Below are 13,233 nucleotides of genomic sequence, written 5' to 3'. Positions count from 1 at the left end.
GCTCTGAGTTCCTGGGGCAGGCACTGTGACTGAGCTGAAGAAAAATCCCATTTTGGTTTCCTTATATAAGGCCTCTTGTTTTTTCCCCTGATGGAAGCCATTCAAGAATTTATTTGATCTTGAATGAGGTGTCCCAGAGGCTAACTTCAAAGGGCGTCAGATTTTGGAAGGTCTGTACCTTATGGATCCAGTGGCAAGAGAGCGTTTGCGTTTTCCAAAGATAGATGCACTTAAGTGTGCAGTCTCCAAGTGGTGGCAGTTGGCAGGAGACGAATCAAATAGTCCTGAGACAGCGGGTTCCACTGAGATGGCAGGAAGCGCTGAAGACGCATATGCACCCTTGCCCACAGGACCATTTCCAGGGTCTCCGCCATTAAGCCAAGTACTTGCAAGTAAGATTATATGGTCAGGTGCAGAGTGTTCAATAACAGACAAAGCTGTGTTATCAACTTTTCTGAATGCGCACTTCTGGCATGCAGAAGAGTCTCTCTGGAACATTAATCAACTGGAAGCCTGGGTGTTCCGGTTGGCATGTTTGTAGTTCAGTGACAGGCTGCAATAATGTCGGACATCTGGATAATGTCAGACAATGCAACGACTGTATCTTACATCAATCATCAGGAAGGAACCAAGAGCCAGCAAGTGTGGCAGGAAATAGATCAGCTTATGGAATGGGCAGACGTGCATCTCCAGATGATCTCAGTCTCACACATAGCCAGAAAAGACAATGCAAGAGCAGACTTTCTCAGCAGGGAGAGTCTGGACCCAGGAGAATGGGCCTTGTCAGTTGAGGTGTTTCATGTAGAAAATTTTTTTTCCCAGGTTTCATGAGGAAAACTTAAACCAATGGGGCTGTGATGCCAGAGTTCCTGATTATAGAGAGGGTGGGACTTCGATCTGCCTGGCAACCCAAGTGTGGTAAATTGGAGCATTTGCAGCAGGGGTGGATTGGCCTGTCAGGGGATCGGGTATCCTCCAGCGGGCCGGTTGCTTTGATCACGTGGTTGTTTTTCCAGTTTCCTGACCCGACCTGACACTGTGGAGCTGTGGCAGAGCCCATCCTGTTGCAGCCCAAAGAGAGGCCTGCATGGCCACGGCAGAGCCCATCCTGTCGCGGCCTAAAGAGAGGCCTGTGTGCCCATCCTTCTGTGGGCCGAAGAGAGGCCTGCACTGCAGCAGCAGAGACCCTTCCCCCCCCCCCCCCCCTTTGCAGGAGCCGCGGGTAGCAGTGGCCTTCTTCCACCTCCCTTCCAGCATTGAGGTGCAGCGCTGCCATCCTACAGTGGACAAAGGGAAGACCAGAAGAAAGGGGGAGACCTGAAAGCTATATATGTGTATGCTTATGTGTATGAAAGAGAACAAGCCTGGGTGTGTGTATGAGAAAGAGCCTGCCTGTGTATGTGTAAGAGACTGCATATGTATGACAGAGTGAGAGTGCCTGTGTATGTGACAGTGTATATATGAGTGAGAGAGAGCTTGTGTGTGTGTGTGTGTTGGGGAGGGAGAGAGAGAGGTAAAGATTGTGAGGCCCCTCTCCCCCATTCCACAACAATCTGTGGATGACTGTAAATCAAAAGATCCCAGGCACGGAGAGCTGGAAATTTTTAATTCTATTATTTTAAATTTTGGGGTGTTATTTCATGTGTCTGCTGTTTGAAATATTGGTGTTTGGGAAATATTAGAAAAAAACTTGTGTTATTTTAATTACTGGATGTTCATTGGCTGTTGCCTGCTTGACATATTTATTCTTTTTTTTTTTGTATTGTTTTAATATTATGAATGTTGTTTTATATCTCTTGACTTTATTGCTTAATGTTTTATGAGGAATGATATTTCTCCAAAGACAAGCAGGATGGTAGTTTTCTCACACATGGGTGACATCAGATTGAGCCCGGCATAGAAAACGTTTATCAAAGTTTCTAGCAACTTTGACTGGCACACTGAGCATGCCCAGCTTGCCGCTAACCACACATCCACGGGGGGGGGGTTCCCTCTTCGGTCTCTTCCTTTCTGCGACGCTGCTGCCTCGCGGTTTGTGAGTTTGCGCTTTTTTCACAATTTTTCAAACTGTTTGCTTCTTGCGACACGCAGGGCCCCTCAGATTTTTGTCCGTTCCTTTCTCCATGACCTGGTAAGTTTTTCGCTTCTTTGCAGTCAATGGTTCCATTCCCCAGTGTCCGTGTACTTTTTCCAGTGGCGTTGACTGGCTTCTGCCAGTGCCCATGGACTATGTCCATCACAGACCCTCATGAGGTCTGTGTCCTCTGCCCGGGGGCATCCCATGATGTCTGTGGTTGTGACCTTTGTGCCCAAATGACCCCTCGATAAGATGGGGAAATTATTTGGCCCCAAAGGGCCGGGTTAGTCATCTGCATCGGGAACTTCCACCTCCCTCGGTAAGGAGGTTCAAACTTCAACTCCATCATGGGTTGCCACTGCAACTGCTCCCCGAACCCAATTTAGGAGCAGGGGACCAACCACAGTCTCTGTCATCCTGTTCCCAGTCAGGTTCCTCTCCAATTCCCTTGGTACCGGGAAAAGACCGTGGTGATCACCGAGAGCGATCGAAAAAACATTCACCGCTCATTTTATCAAAACCGGACCACAGACAGGCCCTGGGTGGAGGAAGAGTTTCCCTCTGGCCCCTCTGAAGCCTCTCAGTGGCCTCAACAGACACCAGTGGAGGAATCAGCGCCCCCCCCCTTCCCCAGCTCTCCGGGGGATGACCCGCTTCCACCTCTTCCTCCTTAAACAGTCTTGTCATCAGCTACCTTCGAAGAGGAGTTAGAGAGGCACGTGTGGTTGGTAGTCGGCCAGGCCCTGCAGAGTTTCGAGCCTCCAGTTCCACCGGGACTGCCACAGCCTCAGGAGCCTGTTCCACTGGTGCTTGCGCCCTTACTGGAGCGGCTCGATATGCTGCTTGGTATCCTACTGACGCAATGGGCTCCAGTGCACCAAGCCCCTTCGCAGCGAAAGGGATACTACTGCCACCGGCCCCCAAACCGGTGAGAGACTCCTCCAAGGAGGAAGGGCCATCGGAGTCGATGGTGGCTCGGAGACACATGGTGCTTCACCAGCTCTCCCAGGGCCCTCTGGATTGGTTCCACTGGTGCCCTCGAGGCCCGCACCCCGGATGCAGCTGGGTCTCCTAGCTCCCACAGCCCCGGGGGGATTCCAGTGAGGGAGAGGCCCCTTATGACACCTGGGAAGGGGAAGCATCCATATCCTCTACTGAAGAATCGGAGGACCTTCCCTCCAAGCCTTCTCCTCCAGAGGAACAGCGGAAATCTCCCCCGGAGGCTCTCTCCTTCATGGGGTTTGTGAAGGCCATGGCAGAATCGGTGCCTTTCCAATTTTAACTGAGCTGGATTCTAGGGACACGTTGCTTGAGATTCTGCAATTTATGGATGCCCCAAAAGAGGTCGTGGCAGTACCTGTACATGACATTTTCAAAGAGCTGGTGGCCCGCTTTTGGGAGCATCCCATATTGGTACCTCCTGTGAACCGTAAGATGGATGCTGTTTATCTGGTCCAACCTACCACTGGTTTTGAGAGCTGCCAGTTCCCCCACCAGTTGGTGGTGGTAGAATCCGCTTGGAAGAAGGCAAAGAAGATCCTCACCCATGCCTCTGCCCCCACTGAGCCAGAGGCATGCCTTGGTCACCATATCTTTCAGGGCGCAATGTTGACAGCCTACATTGCTTGTTACCAGCCATGCATGGGTCAGTACTCCAGAAACCTGTGGAAACAGGCCTTGGAATTCAGTGAGTGCCTACCACTACAATTTCAGGAGGAATTTCAAAAGGTCATTCAACAGGGCCTTAAGTGCGCCAAATACAAAGTCCGCTCTGCCTATGATGTCTTTGAGACAGCTATGAGAATCGGTGCGGCAGGCTTCGGGGCTTGGAGGACCACATGGTTGCACGCCTCAGATGTTCAACCTGAAGTCCAGAACCGACTGGCTGATTTGCCAAATTCGGGGGACAATCTGTTTGGTGACAGAATTAAAGAGGCGGTGGCACAGCTGAAGGACTATCAGGAGACCTTTCAGCAACTGTCACCCAGTACCTCTGATACCCAGCCACCCAAGAAGCCCCCTCGGCAATACCCGAAGCGGCCTTTTTGTTTGCCCCACAAATACTACCCGCCAGCACCAAGGTTCAGGTCCCAACGCCTTCCTACCAGAGTAAGGCTAAGGCAGCCTTGAACCCCACAAGCAGCTGCAGAACCCCACCACGAGGTTTTGACTAGTGGTCAGGGAGCCGGGTCAGCTCCAGCCATTCGCAGATCGATGGACCTCAATTACATCAGACCTTTGGGTCCTGTCCATCGTGCATCAGGGTTGCCAATTGCACTTCAGAGCGACTTCCACCCCGTTCACTTCCGTGTCCTCAGAGGAGAGCAGTGGGGGATTTGCAGATACTTTGGATAGAGCTCTCTGCCCTTGTACTTTTTCAAGCAATCGAACCCATTCTGCCCAGCCAGCAGGGAGAGATATTCTATTCCAGGTATTTTCTAATCCCCAAGAAAATGGGTGGCCTCTGACCCATTCTGGACTTCAGAGCCTTAAACCGTTTTCTGGTAAAGGAAAAGTTCAAAATGGTTTTGCAGGGCACACTGCTGCTCCTTCTCAAAGCAGGAGATTGGCTCTGTTCCCTCGATCTAAAAGATGCATACACCCATATACCCATCTTTCAGAGGGATTGGCAGTACCTACGATTCCTAGTCAATGGGAACCCCTATCCGTATCGAGTTCTGCCCTTTGGCCTGGCATCTGCGCCCCTTGTCTTCCTCAAATGTCTGGCAGTTGTTGGAGCCCATCTTCGAAGGCGGGGGATTCACGTTTTCCTGTACCTCGACGATTGGCTTGTCGAGCAACTCCCAACAGGGGACACAGGACGCCATGCACATCATGATCCAAATTCTGGAGACCTTGGGATTCCTGATCAACTGCCCAAAATCCCACCTCCAACCCTCTACAACTGGACTTCATTGGAGTTCAACTGGACACTGTCCAGGCGAAAGCTTTTCTGCCTTGAGACAGGACAGAGATCCTTGTGGCTCTCACTCAACAGATCTCCGACTGCTCACATGTCTTGGCACACCAATTCCTTCACTTGTTGGGCCACATGGCAGTGATAGTGCATGTCACCCCCTGGCTCGGCTTCACATGTACAGAGCCCAGTGGACGTTGCGTTCCCAGTAGTGTCAGGCTACTCAGGACCTGCATGCTCGAGTTCTGGTCACAATTCTGTTCCAACAGTCTCTCCAGTGGTGGGCAACCCCTTCCAATCTGGAGCAGGGATGCACTTTTTGGAGCCCTCAACCCCAGGCTACCCTCACCACCAGTGCATCCTGGATGGGGTGGGGAGCACATGTTGCAGGCCTCCACAACCAGGGGCTTTTGACTGCACAAGAATCGCAGTTCCAGATCAACCTTTTGGAGCTGTGAGTGATTTGGTACGCCCTACAGGTGTTCTGAGAACAACTCCTCAACAAGGTGGTTCTGGTGCAAACTGACAACCAGGTAGCCATGTGGTATCTGAACAAACAGGGGGAACAGGATCCTTCTCCCTCTGTCAGGAGGCAGTCCACATTTGGTCATTGGCCATCAACAATGGAATCACTCTCAGGGCAGTGTACCTCCTAGGGGTGGGCAACACCCTAGCAGATGCCTTGAGAGGTAGAGAACCAGATTTTTTGCTCCTGGGGGACTCCACACCTAGACCTCTTTGCCTCCTTGGAGAACACTGCTTCTGCTCCCTAGGTCAGAAGAGCAGCGGATTGATGGCAGGTGGTTTTTTGATTCACTGGGGCAATGGGTTGCTGTATGCTTGCCCTCCCCTTCCTCTCATATCAAAAACCTTCCATAAGTTGCAACAGGATCAAGGCTTCATGATCCTGATCACCCCCTACTGGCCCCATCAGGTCAGGTTTCTGACCACCTGGAACCTAGCTTCGAGCTCTCCAATCTGATTGGGAATGGCTCCAGACCTAATCATCCAGGACCAGGGCAGGCTCCACCACCCCAACCTGTAAGTCATGGCTCTCACAGCTTGGATGTTGACCGGGTGGCTGTGCAGGCCCTCGGCCTTTCGGAGGAGGTATCATGTGTTATTCTAGAGTCCAGAAAACCATCCACTAGAAAATCCTACAATCTAAAGTGGAAAAGGTTTTCATCTTGGTGTGAGGGACGTGATCTGGACCCTTTTTCTTGCTCCCCTCCCTCACTCTTGGACTACCTGTTGTTCCTCTCAGAATCTGGTCTACAGACCACTTCAGTGAGAGTTCACCTCAGTGCCATTGGGGCATGCCATTGGGGCATATCATCGGGGTGTGGATGGTGCTGCGATTTTCTTCCCATCCGCTCATGGGTCGATTCATAAGGGGCTTATAGCAGCTAAAGTCTCCTACTCGCCCTCCAGAGATTTCCTGGGACCTCAAAGTGGTCCTATCGCAGCTCATGAAACCTCCGTTTGAACCACTGTGATCTTGCAACCTGAAATATCTTTCCTGGAAAGTTGTCATCTTGGTCATGGTTCTATCTGCTCGCAGGGTCGATAAACTGCAAGCTCTCGCGTCGTACCCACCTTATACAAAGTTTTGTCACAACAAGGTGGTCCTGTATTCGCACCCGAAATGCCTCCCCAAGATGGTTTCAGAGTTCCATCTCAACCAGTCTATTATGTTGCCTTCTTTTTTCCCAAGGACTCAACCTCACCAGAGAGAGCGTGCTCTACATACACTGGATTGCAAGAAGGCGCTTGCCTTTTACTTGGAACGGACAGCGCCCCACTGCATCTCCACTCAACTTTTTGTCTCCTTCGACAAAAACAGGTTAGGAGTCACTGTATCCAAACAAACCCTATCCCATTGGCTAGCAGACTGCATTGCCTTCTGCTACATGCAGGCGGACTTGCAGCTTGATGGTCAGGTCAAAGCCCACACCGTATGGGCCATGTCAGTCTCGGTGGTTCACTTGTGTGCAGTTCCCATTCAAGAGATTTCCAGAGTAGCGACCTGGAGTTCCCTCCATACATTCGCCTCACATTATTGCTTGGACAAGAATGGCAGGCAGGACTGTCGATTTGGACAATCTGTCCTCCATAATCTTTCAGCCATAAAAACCCAACTCTCTCTCTATGGGCCCTGTTCTTGGGTGCAGGCCTGCTCCTGTCATTACCACTCCAGTTGTTGTGCACGTTGGCACCAGTTCTCTGCGGCATATGTTCAGAGCGGCCTGAAGCTACTTCATCACCCATGTGTGAAGACTACCATCCTGCTTGTCCTTGGAGAAAGCAGAGTTGCTTACCTGTAACAGGTGTTCTTCAAGGATAGCAGGATGTTAGTCCTCATGAAACTTGCCTGCCGCCCCGCAGAGTTGGGTTTCTCATGTTTTTTGATTTCCTTTTCGTGAACTCTGTGTTGTAAGTCTGAAGAGGGACCCCTGCGTGCACGCGTGGTTTGTGGTATTCTAGGCATGCTCAGAGTGCTAGTCAAAGTTTTCCATAATGGGCTCCATCCGATGATGTCGCTCATGTGTGAGGACTAACATCCTGCTGTCCTTGGAGAACACCTGTTTCAGGTAAGCAACTCTGCTTTCTGTTTCTCCATTGTTGCATTGCATAATAGGCTTGCTGTGTTTTCCAGAGCATATGTGTGAGCAAGAGTTGAGTGAGCCAATGAACATGTATGTGAGTGAGAGAGAATGAGCATGCCAATGAGCATTTGGTAAGCAAGAGGACTATTTAAAACAGTGAGCATGTGTGTGAGCCAGAATTTGTGAGCCAGTCAGCAAGTATGTTAGAGGCAATATAAGGGCGTTTGTGTGAGAACGAACAATTATGTTAGAAAGTGTGTATATATAAGAGAGGAGAACGTTTGTACATGCCTCTTATCCCTAGCTAATCCATGACAATCTGAGGATGACTGGAATTTAAAGTTCCCAGGTATGGAGAGCAAGAGATTTGTTTTTAGCCTTAGTTTTAATTGGGTGTTATTTGATGCGTCTGCTGTGAATATGGTTTTACTATTATGATTGATGGTTTATATATCTTGATTTTATTGTTTGTTTAATGAGAAATGGTGATATTTCTGTTTTTCCATCATTGCACTGCATGCAGAATCTGTCTTGTTATGGTTTCCAATTCAGTTTTCTGTGCATGTTTCTAGTTAATCAAGTGTATTGGTGTTTTAGGGCATGCTGCAATAGAGTAGGTAGGCAGTGCAGAACCTGGGGAACTATAAAAGCAGCAGACTCTGTAGCACTCAACCAATAGGAATGCACTGGAATGATGATGGTGGTGGTAGTGGGATATGGAGAAGTGGGGGCAAGCTAGTGTCACAAAAAAAGATGGGATGAGCCAAGAAGAAGTGCCTATGCAATGTTGGGGAGGCTTCTGTAGGCTGGGCTTTCCTCCTGAAAGGGTCAGCTGGTTGTGGAAATAGTGAGTCTCCTGAAGTGAGAATGGGAAAGGGAGAGGGTGACTGTGCCTGCAGGCTGGGGAAGGGCTGGCAACAAACAAAAACTAGATAATCATGTGGCAGTACTGGAGCGGGGGCACTGAGTGTGTGAGCAGCAGCAGTAGCACAATGACAGAATGTGTGTTTCAGAGAGTGAGTGTGTGTGTCTTTCTCCCTGACATAGAAAGACACTCATACACTGAGAGCAAGAATGTGTGTGTGAGCGTTTTGTGTCTGAGAGATTATGTGCCTGACACTGGCTGGCAGTGTGGTTATCACATTACTTGGCAACTGGTTCAAGAGCTTATTGGTTGGCAAGAGACCTTAATACCAGATCATGAATCCAAGATATATATGAGAGATGTAGCTAGACTTGCGGGTGGGTGGCAACTGATTGCATGGATGGAAGAGAGCATTCAGCTCCATTTTCTCACCTCTGGTCTAAGATGTGTTTTACTACTTAGTTATTTAGAAAAAAATGTGACATTTATGTTGGAATTTTTTGGCTTAATTCTTCCAGGCTCCAGATCACATGATATACTTATGAAGGGTCAGTTTGGTGTGCTTTTGGGAACTGTTGAAACACACACTGCAGGGAAAGTGCACAAGGGAGTCAGATACTTTGTGGACTGGTTTTGAAAAAAAATCCCCATGCTGATATTTTCCTGCAATCTGCCCCTGATTTGCAGACAGGGGAGGAGCCCCACCCAATACATACAGTTTGTGTGTCAGACAGATGTGGAACTGCCAGAGGAGGTGGCAGAGGAAATTGAATTGGAGTTTCTATCGCTTTAAGAGGAGGACACTGTGATGGCACTGGAATGAGCCAGCAGATTGAGTCTTGTTGGCCTGCAACCAGGAAAATTTAAAACCAACATGTATTTTTGGTATTTCCCTTTTCTTCTGACCTTTTGTTTCCTGTCTTGAATAAACACTCTGTTTGGGGCTGGGCTGACAGTAACATGCACAGTTTGTGGAGAGAAGGGATGAGAATTTTGCCCAGTTTTTCCAGTTTGGAATGCTGATATTGGGAAAACTGTTCTTTAGTTCTGTTGGAGAGAGATGTCTTGGACTATTGGTTTATTTTTTGTCTTGTTACTTAGAGAACTTTATTGCTGTATGTATTTTAAATGTCCTCTGCACTTGAGAGTAAAGTTATCCGATCACAGGCTGAACTTTACGATAGTTTTTTTGTTTGTTTGTTTTTTAATTAGGAAAAAGAAAAAATTGTTATTGCTATATCAACTCCCACTGTTCTTGAGTGCAACTTTACCCTGCTACAAACTGAATTGTTCATTGGTTGCATTTTTGTTTCCTGAAAGAAAGATTTATTGCTGTATGGACTCTGAATTCTCTTGCTCCCAGGAATAGTATTTTTCCAACCATGAGCAGAGCTTGTGTTTCTTTTTTATCTTTTCTTTTTTCTTTATTATTATTTTAGGAAAAGAAAATGTACTGCTGAATAATCTTTTTGTTTTCTTTTATCCATTCTATGTGATACTACCCAGAGTGTCATGACTAAGTCCTGGCCAAGCAGCCAGAATAGTCTTTGAACAGGAATTGGCTTGTACCCTGACATCCTTTGAGCAGGGTTTCGACGTGACATCCTGCACAGGAGAATTAGCTGCCCAAGTCAAATCTGTGTTTTGCCATCCTCGAAACCTTACTGGAGCCTAGACTGTGACCACATAAAGAGCTGCCATCATAGGCCTTCAAGGATACTTAATGGCATCTACAGACCGAAATGACCAAAATGTACTGAAGTATGAAAGCAAATGGCCACCATCAGTCTCTGCAAATAGAAGGAATGCGTGAGAATCCATCAGCACACAATGGGAAAGAAGCAACAGGAAAACAAGTGAAAAAGCTCTTTAAAATCGGATCAGCAAACAAGGAAAAATAACTGAGAAGCACAGATACAGTGAGGAGTACAAAAAGTTACTTCAGAAACCTCATGTTAATCAAAATTTAACACTGCATTGGTTAAGGAGAAGTGAACTTAGACCTAAAGATGAGAGAGTGATAATTCTAGCCCAAGTTAGTGGACTACAGATGAGGGTTTACAGCCAGTATAGGAAAAAAAATGGTAAAATGGACAAATACAGATTCTGTGCAAAATAGAACTGGAAACAATTATGCATTTCATTGCTGGATGTGGTGTGCTGATGTCAGAAGGTCTGTTTACAGAAAGGTACAGGTGGTATGGCTCATTCATTGGAAACTTTGTAAACTATATAGCATTGATGAATCAGGAAAAACACTGGGATCACAGCCCTAACAGAACTGCAGAGAATGGAATAGTTGTGATCACTTGGGACATTCCCATTGCAATCAATAAGAAGCTTGATACTAGAAAACTGGACATTATGGTAAAGGAGAAAAATACAAGATAAGCATTGTTTATAAAGGTGTTTACTCTGTAGATTATATGGAGAGAAAATTGCATCTCTTGGTATTCAAGGATTTGTCAGAAACTAAGAAAATATGACAGAAAGATACATAAATAGTCACAATTTTATTGGGTGCCACTGGAAGAAGGATCCAACAGAATAAATTGGATAAAGCATAAGCATTGTCAAGTTAAATGAAAGACATTGATAAGATAGGGTAAGAGATATTTGAAAAGAAGTTGGCCGTAGAGACAAAAACTCACAGTAAAAACTTTAAAAAATATATCTGAAGCAGAAGGTTTTCATGGGTAATGATTCAGATGGACTGAACCAAATCACGGTGATCCTAGAAGATGTGGTAGGCCTGATTGACAAGCTGAAGAGTAGTAAATCACCTGGACCGGATGGTATACATCCCAGGATTCTGAAGGAACTAAAATTTCAGAACTATTGGTTAAAATTTGCAGCCTATTATTAAAATCATCCATTGTACCTGAAGACTGGAGGGGTGGCTAATGTAACCCCAATATTTAAAAAGGGCTCCAGGGGTGATCTGGGAAACTACAGACCAGTTAGCCTGACCAGAACATATAGAAAGTCATGGTTTAATGGAACAAAGTCAGTGTGGCTTTACCCAAGGCAAGTCTTGCCTCACAAGTCTGCTTCACTTTTTTGACAGGGTTAATAAGCATGTGGATAAAGGTGAACCAGTAGATGTAGTATATTTGGAGTTTGAGAAGACGTTTGACAAATTTCCTTATGAGAGGCTTCTAAGAAAATTAAAAAGTCATGGGACGGGTGGTGATGTCCTTTCATGGATTACAAACTGGCTAAAAGACAGGAAATAGAGAGTAGGATTAAATGGACAATTTTCTCAGGGGGGTGGGGTAGTGGAGTGCCTCAGGGATCTGTATTGGGACCCGTACTTTTCAATATATTTATAAATGATCTGGAAAGAAATACGACAAGTGAGTTAATAAAATTTGCAGATGATACAAAATTGTTCAGAGTAGTTAAATCACAAGCAGATTGTGATAAATTGCAGGAAGACCTTGTGAGACTGGAAAATTGGGCATCCAAATGGCAGATGAAATTTAATATGGATAAGTGCAAGGTGACTCATATAGGGAAAAATAACCCATACTATAGTTACACAATGTTAGGTTCCATATTAGGAGCTACCACCCAAGAAAGAGATCTAGGCATCATAGTGGATAATACATTGAAATCGTCGGTTCAGTGTGCTGCGGCAGTCAAAAAAGCAAACAGAATGTTGGGAATTATTAGAAAAGGAATGGTGAATAAAACAGAAAATGTCATAAAGCCTCTGTATCACTCCATGGTGAGACCGCACCTTGAATATTGTGTACAATTCTGGTCGCCGCATCTCAAAAAAGATATAATTGCAATGGAGAAGGTACAGAGAAGGGTGACCAAAATGATAAAGGGGATGGAACAGCTCCCTTATGAGGAAAGACTAAAGAGGTTAGGGCTGTTCAGCTTGGAGAAGAGACGGCTGAGGGAAGTTATGAGAGAGGTGTTTAAAATCAAGAGAGGTCTAGAACAGGTAAATTTGAATCAGTTATTTACTTTTTCGAATAATAGAAGTACTAGGGGGGGCACTTCATGAAGTTAGCATGTGGCACATTTAAAACTAATCGGAGAAAGTTCTTTTTCACTCAACACACAAACTCTGGAATTTGTTGCCAGAGGATGTGGTTAGTGCAGTTAGTATAGCTGTGTTTAAAAAAAGGTTTGGATAAGTTCTTGGAGGAGAAGTCCATTACCTGCTATTAATCAAGTTGACTTAGAAAATAGCCACTGCTATTACTAGCATCACTAGTATGGGATATACTTAGTTTTGGATTTTGGGGTACTTGCCAAGTACTTGTAACCTGAATTGGCCACTGTTGGAAACAGGATGCTAGGCTTGATGGACCCTTGGTCTGACCCAGTATGGCAATTTCTTGTATGTTGCTTATACATATTATATTCCATGAGTTCCAGAAAGAGGTACTCTATGGCCCATGGCAAGTATTAAGAAGAGCCTTAGCAGTAAAAAGATTGAGATCATTCCCAGTAAATTTGATTTAATGAATAAGGTTCCTACTGTCAAGGTATGCATACACAAAAACCATTTGGAGCCACTGCCTTGGAGGAGCAGAGTTGTGGTATATATAGAGAACATTTAGTAGTCCATCCAACTAGGCAGAAGTAAGTCTATATTTAAAGGGCAAAGATGAAAATATCTTTAATGCTAAGTAAAAAAAAAAATGGCGGTAGACCAAAAATCAGGAGAGATCTGGTCATTTATCCAACTCATGAATTTGGCAGAAGAGGTCTAAGTTCTTGGTAGCATAGCCTATTGATAACTGCAGGA

The 13,233-nt window shown here is 46.1% G+C and overlaps 1 protein-coding gene across 2 annotated transcripts in view; it reads left to right on the top strand.

Annotated features, from left to right (window-relative positions):
- WDR47 (WD repeat domain 47) overlaps window positions 1-13,233 on the top strand; it is a 125,082-nt gene that overhangs the window by 18,051 nt on the left and 93,798 nt on the right. The window lies entirely within an intron of this gene.

The sequence above is a fragment of the Rhinatrema bivittatum genome, chromosome 10, assembly GCF_901001135.1.
Source record: "Rhinatrema bivittatum chromosome 10, aRhiBiv1.1, whole genome shotgun sequence".
NCBI lineage: Eukaryota > Metazoa > Chordata > Amphibia > Gymnophiona > Rhinatrematidae > Rhinatrema > Rhinatrema bivittatum.
This window is presented reverse-complemented; position numbering and strand designations above follow the sequence as displayed.